The following is a 7,077-nucleotide window of genomic DNA, read 5'->3' as shown; positions in this document are numbered from 1 at the left end:
ATGGCAACAGTGCATGGTGGCCCGGATGGTCACCCATCCAAGTGCCGGCCACGCTCGACAGTGCTTAACTTCGGTGATCTGACGGGAACCGGTGTATCCACTGCGGAAAGGCCGTTGATCTACTAGAGAAGCCAAACACAAATTTTCATACTTTTACCTTAAAAAATGCTTGCATAGTGAAATATTTCCACAAAAACTGTAACGCCTATCGCAACCTACAGTGGTTGAATTTCCCAAAAACAGCGAAACAAGTATTTTTTCCTTTCCAACTGAGAAGCCAAATTCAAATAGATGTAGCTTTAAAAATGCTTTCATAATGAAAATTTTCATGAAACATCTCATCCCTTATTTCACCCGCTTAGGTGCTGAGTTTCCAAAGAAACTGAAACCCGTATTTTTTTTATTTGTAACCGAGAACTCAGGTACCAATGTTCATACATGTACCTTCAAAAATATTTTAGTAGTTCTTTAATAATGGTATATTAAAAAAAAAACTTTTCACTCATTATTTCATCCGCATAGAGGTTAAATTTCCTAAAATGTTGAAACACGTATTTCTCACCGACAAACTAAATACCACTTCCCATAGGCCCAGCTTCAAAATTGCCCTAATAGCGCATATTTTCAAAAAGAACCCTTCTTCCCCTATTTCACCCCTTCTTAAACGAAGCAAATTTCGAGTTTCTATCCTTAGTCTTCCGGGCTGGGCGATGATGCGTCAGTGAGTGAGTGAGTCAGTCAGTCTTTTATAAGTAGAGATAGTAATTAGACTTAATAGACACTGAGGGTACCTGCTGAACTTGGTTGTTAAAATCAAAGAACGTAAGAGAAATCATATTACTTACGCATTAAACACGTAGAAATTTGGCAACATATTAACAAATAAAATCTCTATTCTTATTTGTATCAACAAGGACTTGCGTATTATTCTGTGCGTTATCAACATTCCCCATTTAGCATGTGTACGGTATTGTTTTTATTAGAGTGTTCCTGATTTGATACGAGTGAGAAGTATAGTTTGTGCCTACATTCTGATTTTATTACCAAATTTGTGGCTGTTTATTAGGTGAGATACCTGTGTCAGCTTTAATGTTCTCATGCTACGAACTTCTGTGGGAAAGTGGGTAAGTTTTACACTACCAGCCCATACATTACGAGTTCAATGCCCACTCAGTCGCAACGTTTTTTCTCTCGGTATAATTTCTTTCATTTCTGGAGATTATTAGTAAATGTGCAAACTGTCAAACTGCGCCTTCTGCATCTAAAACTACATCCATACCTTGTAAACCGCTATGATGGATAAAAGATTCACAAAAAGGATGCTTTCTGCAAGCCGTTAAATGTATTTCTCGGAAAGATGGAACTCATTAGGCAATAGTTAAGTATCTGACTATTCATGACAAGGGGTTCTTTCTTTGGCATTAGGAGAAATTTATTCGAAATTGGGTAAGACTCTAAAATTGCCGTTTTTCATATAATTGTTTCGGAGAGTTTGAGAAAGTATAGTGACCCAACAATTAAACCTGACAGGAAGTGCTCAGAAATTATTCTGTCTCATACGATTGATGGATATTGCTACACTATAACACTGGGCACTTGTTCAATACATAGTCTGCAACTTTAGTTACACATTCATGCATAGGGATGCCAAGTGTAACACTATCACAGAATAGAAGTGAATTAATGCCCGAAATATCGTCTGTCACAATACGTACACGAAGAGGTACAATGATACTGCTTTTTAATTTACAGATGAAAGTCTAGTGCGTCCGCCCCCTACTTCTCGTAAGTGATTTGTAGTCGACTTGCGTACTTCGCGTCTAGCAGATGTGGCCCCAATTGGTTTTTTCTCCGTCGGTCGCGAGCGCTGACGCTTATGCAATAAACGGTGCATAATAATGTGATATGTGGGTAGGTTTAAATGCTAAGCGTACGTTAACTGTTAGGACGCCAACTACTTTTGTTTTATTTCACCAATCGTAAAATAAGTAAAGCGATTTCTAGAGCTAGTCTATCGCGAATATGCATAACAAGATTCCCAGTCATAAATCGTTAGTTCCCGAACACCTCAAATCACAAAAAAAAATGCTTCAGACGATCTTGGAATCAACATGAGATCTTACAAACATGTTTTCAGTGGCAACTTTAACAACTTATTCTGTCTTTACGAGGAGCTGCACTTCACACTAGTTCGAGTGATTCTACCTCTAAAACCGATCATCATCTGTCTTGGATTAACACAACATCGCACAAGTACGTCATCCAAGATATTTTTCAACGAACTGTTCTGTCTTTACATGAGATCAGATTTTATATACGTATTCATATATTACCTCCTAGGAAACCAATCGTAAACTAGTAGTGAACTATCATAGCAGTCTGATGCCTGCCCTCTCAGGGCGCAATTGTGACTCGTCCATCCTTTCCATCAATAAGCACTGACAGTAACTGAAACGTGTATTTAGCGTTTCCTGAGGAACTGAGTTCTATTGAAATTGTTATTAACAAATTTTCAGTGTAAGTAAAGTCAACGGCACGCTTGGAGCTACATATTAACATTCAAACAGTAAACAAAATAATAAAACACTAGCTACATGACGCCCAACGGGGTAGGTGAATCCCCACTCTCTCTCTCTGTGCTCCAGCGCGATGCGGCTCTTCCTTGTCAGGCCGTTTTCACGCTACACTCCCATCTGGCTCGTCGTTCGATGAGAATGCCTTGTGACCCTATCTATTCGCTAGCGTCCCGCGAAAAATCTTCCTATACTGTGCATTAAAACGTAGCAGCAAAAATGTAATAAACTTGGGAAGGGATGTGGCATAAGCACCACAGTATCTACTCAGTGTTGCTCAGTTAGATTTGTTCGATACATATACTGTACGCATATTTAACTAGTACTTGCTGTAACGCTCTTTATAAATCTCCTCCTCGGGAACACTTTGAATGAAAGTGTAACGTTCTTTAAAATAATCTTCTTAATATTACACTGGATGAATGCCTGAACTGGTAATGCATACAGAGCTGGAGTTATAGTGTAGCGTGTTGTAACGGCAAGTGGGGTACTTCCTCTGTTAGCTAAAAATTTTATTCGAACTGATTGGACAATGCAACTCCCAAAACCAATGAAGAAATACAGTCGCAGAAGAATACATTCGGCTCTTAGGCGCTGAATCCTCTGGTCCTGTTCAAAATTGGTAACTTTGGTCCGTGTGCTCATGAGAAATAAATAACATTAGCTTACCTCTAAAGCAGCAACGGTGGATCACGAGATGTTCTGGTATTTCATGAAGAAGAATAAAGTATACTAGCTACAGGCCCAGCGCTTCGCAATGCTGGCCGTATTACTTTGAAATGTGCATGAAATTCTTTTCGCTGATAAATGTGAACATTTAAGAAAAATTGAATGTTTTTAAAAAACATATGACCTCGACAGGGAGACGGCACTGATTTGGGTGAATTACTAACACTGACCTTTTCAATAGTGAAATTGTATTCATAGTTAAGTTTGGCTTTCCAAAACATCTAACAATTGAAATTACACTACTCAGAAAAATTACATCCTTTTTTAGTCATTGCCTCACAAACAATGAGATTTATACAGCAAGTATTATCTAGCCTCACTAAAAAAGCATGAAGTCAAATCATCAAATAACGTATAACTGTATTAATAAATCTTACGAACATTACAAAAGGGAAATATATAACTAGCCTTTACATCAAATCTATGTACATTGAGGGTTAATCGACAGTTGCAATTACTAGCCAGCTCATATACACTAACGTGCTGGCAAAACGGAAGACAAATATTTGGCATCTTTACGAAACAGCTAAAATAATGTACGAGGGAACCGTGTCTGGCTGATCAGTGGGAAGCACATTCACATCTTCTACTTAAGACACTGCTTAGAACGTAGGACATCACACAGAATCTTGAAACACCAACCACGTTCGATACATGGTCTCCTAAAATACGGGGCAGGCCAGCTGGTAAGCCGGTTGCAGTCCTCATATCTTGACAAAAGACGTATTTTGTTAAAATGTGATTTACGGGTACCTGTACACCACAAGCATTGCATAGCAGGAATCCTCCGGCCGGAGGAGGAATTCATGCATCAGAGGACACTGCCGAATCCGGAGGTGCGTCAGGAGGACTTCTGCTCTCCGCAGAGGCCGGAAGGATGAACGCCTTGGCCGTGTCTTTGGTTTCGCCGACAGTAGCTAGATGTTCCTCAAACCTAACGACTCCCACAGACGCATAAGCCTATCCCTTAACAGCGAGGTATCTGCTTGTACAGGGATAGCAAATACAGAAACTATTGTTGCCAAGCAGCCATTCTTCACTGTACCATCTGGTACTGTATCACATTGCGTTCCCACGAGCCCTGGTACCCAGCAGAATGATACCTTGCCCTGCCTCTGTAAGTGGAAAAGGGTATCGAGGATCTTTTGAATATACTTTCATATTGGGTACATGTGATTATTGCCTGAAGGGTAATTACGGAGTCGGTGCAGATGGGGAATTCGATAGCATGATTACATGGCGTTGGGTCCAGTGTCTTCACTATAACATATAATTCAGCGTCATACACTGTGAACGTATTACGTAATCGTGCCTTGAGAATATACACAAGAAAGCATCATAAGGGAATTATCCACATCGGCTGGAAATCGCTAGAAGTGATGAACAGGTGCAGACAAACAAATGATTAAAATTTCAGAAAAATTGGATGATTTATTGAAGAGAAAAATCTTCGTAAATTGAGCGTCTCGGTAACGCATTGACTCCTTATGCAAGAAGTTTTTCGGTTTGTTGGATGCCCTCCTGAGGGATATCGTGCCAAATTCTGCCCAATTGGTGCACCAGTCGTCAAAGTCCAAAACTGGTTGGAGTATTCTGCCCACAATGCTCCAAACGTTCTCATCTGGGGAGAAATCCGGCGACCTTGATGGTCAAGGTAGGGTTTGACAAGCACGAAGACAAACAGTACAAACTCTCACCGTGTGCGAGTTGGAATTATCTGGCTGAATTATAAGATCAGAATGGCCAACCATGAAGGGCAACAAAACTGGGCGTATAATATCGTCGACGTACCGATGTGTTGTAATTGTGCCGATGATAACCAACGGGTTTCTGCTACGAAAAGAAATGGCACCCAAGACCACCACTCCTGGCTGTCGTGTCGTATGGAGGACTTCTACGCCTTAGAATCTCGTTGATTGGAGCATAATTGTCTTCAGTGATGCGTCCCAATTTGAAATAAGTCCCGATGACCGGCAACGGCTTGCCTGCAGACGTTCTTGAATAAATCATCCAATTTTTCTGAAATTGTGATCATTTGTTTATGTGTAGATGTGTATCACATGTAGTAATTTCCGTGGCTTTTGGATAATTCCTTCGAGATTCGTCGTATTCTGGAAATAAAAAAGCGTAGCCAATGAAATTCCACTGCTTTGACAAGATTGGCTATTGTGAGACCATTTTCTGTTTATACGATCGCTTATTTTAAGGAAAGATGTGGCACTATAGTCTGACAAAGTCTACGGTGTCTATACAGACACTCGAATGTATGGGCGGTCTACCATCTATTAGAAAATCCCTACGGTTCTGTTTAGCAGGTTACACTTTCTGATGAGAGGGTGATGGTAACACTGGCAGGACAGGTTTCTCAATTTGCTCAGTCTCTTGCACAAAGTTACATGCTGATTGGAGTAATACTTGCGCGAAGAGAATGTTATTTAAGCCATCTGATGTTCAGCCGCACGAAGAAGTCCCGTGAAGGTGATATGGAAATTTACTGATACGAAAATGCACCCTCATCACTGACTTTAAATATTGTCCACTACACGTCCAATAAGTAACACAGAGAGGACTCAGGTTGCAGATTGACCTGTCCCTCTTCGATCGTGTTTTTTGGTTCAAATGGCTCTGAGCACTACGGGACTTAACATCTGAGGTCATCAGTCCACTGGAACTTAGAACTACTTAAATCTAACCAACCTAAGGACATCATACACATCCATACCTGAGGCAGGACTCGAACGTGAGACCGTAGCGGTTGCGCAGTTCCAGACTGAAGCGCCTAGAACCGCTCGGCCACCCCGGCCGGCCGTGTTTCTTTTCCCTTCCTTTCTCCCACATGCTGCCATCTCGCTTAAGGTACAGGAATGTGGATGGATGCTTCGAGGTCAGTTCTAAGTAAGTACCCGTTGTGTGTTAAGTGCTTAGCAATGAGGTCCACGTACTCATATTTTTGGAGTATTAGTGCGATGCACTCAATAAAAACATCAGAAGTTCCGTACCGGTGCATCTCAGTTACCTTCTATACTCTGATCATAAGTTTAATGTTGAGTGTTGAGAGCCACCAGAAAATTTAACGAGTCACATAACAGAGAACTTCTTCAGTGCAAGCGGTCTGCCTATGCCGTAGACGCTGACGTGTTCTCATGGGGGGAGTACGATGCTTCTGCTTCAGATCATTACAAGGACTGATCACTGATTCCGGTTCGTCATGGAGTATTTAACTTTAGCCACTACGTTTGCACGGTTGCTATAAATATGTTGTTAATGTTTGGGAAGGAGACGCACCATGCTGTAGCATAAATAAAAGAATTCCGACGCCTTGTTCGTTCGGTGAAACTGCGCAGTGGAGGAGCATACCCATTAAGTTGCGGATATTATTCAACAACCTACATTTTCTTTCTTTTTCTTAAGAGAGAGTCGATAAGTCGTGATGACTGGGTGTTGTGTGATGTCCTTAGGTTAGTTAGGTTTATGCAGTTCTAAGTTCTAGGGGACTGATGACCATAGATGTTAAGTCCCATAGTGCTCAGAGCCATTTGAACCATTTTAGAGAAGTGTTCCAAAGGAGATCCTGAAACTGAATCCCTTATTTCAGATGTCCTGCCATGAGTTACTTTTGGGTGTCAAGCCTTTTTCGTAATATATTCTCTGTATTTTAGAACCTACTATTAATGATAAATATTTCTCCATCCTGTCTGTGACGTTATAAGTCTACTCTTTCTTTTGTACTACTGTTGCTTCTACAAACCTCACTACGGGTGCCGTTGCGGACTTT

General features: G+C 40.9%; 1 pseudogene; it reads right to left on the bottom strand.

Annotated features, from left to right (window-relative positions):
- Position 1: 1 nt before the first annotated feature.
- LOC126482926 (5S ribosomal RNA) lies at positions 2-119 on the bottom strand (annotated as a pseudogene).
- Between the last annotated feature and the right edge of the window lie 6,958 nt (positions 120-7,077).

Source organism: Schistocerca serialis, chromosome 5 (assembly GCF_023864345.2).
Source record: "Schistocerca serialis cubense isolate TAMUIC-IGC-003099 chromosome 5, iqSchSeri2.2, whole genome shotgun sequence".
NCBI classification, from domain to species: Eukaryota; Metazoa; Arthropoda; class Insecta; order Orthoptera; family Acrididae; genus Schistocerca; species Schistocerca serialis.
This window is presented reverse-complemented; position numbering and strand designations above follow the sequence as displayed.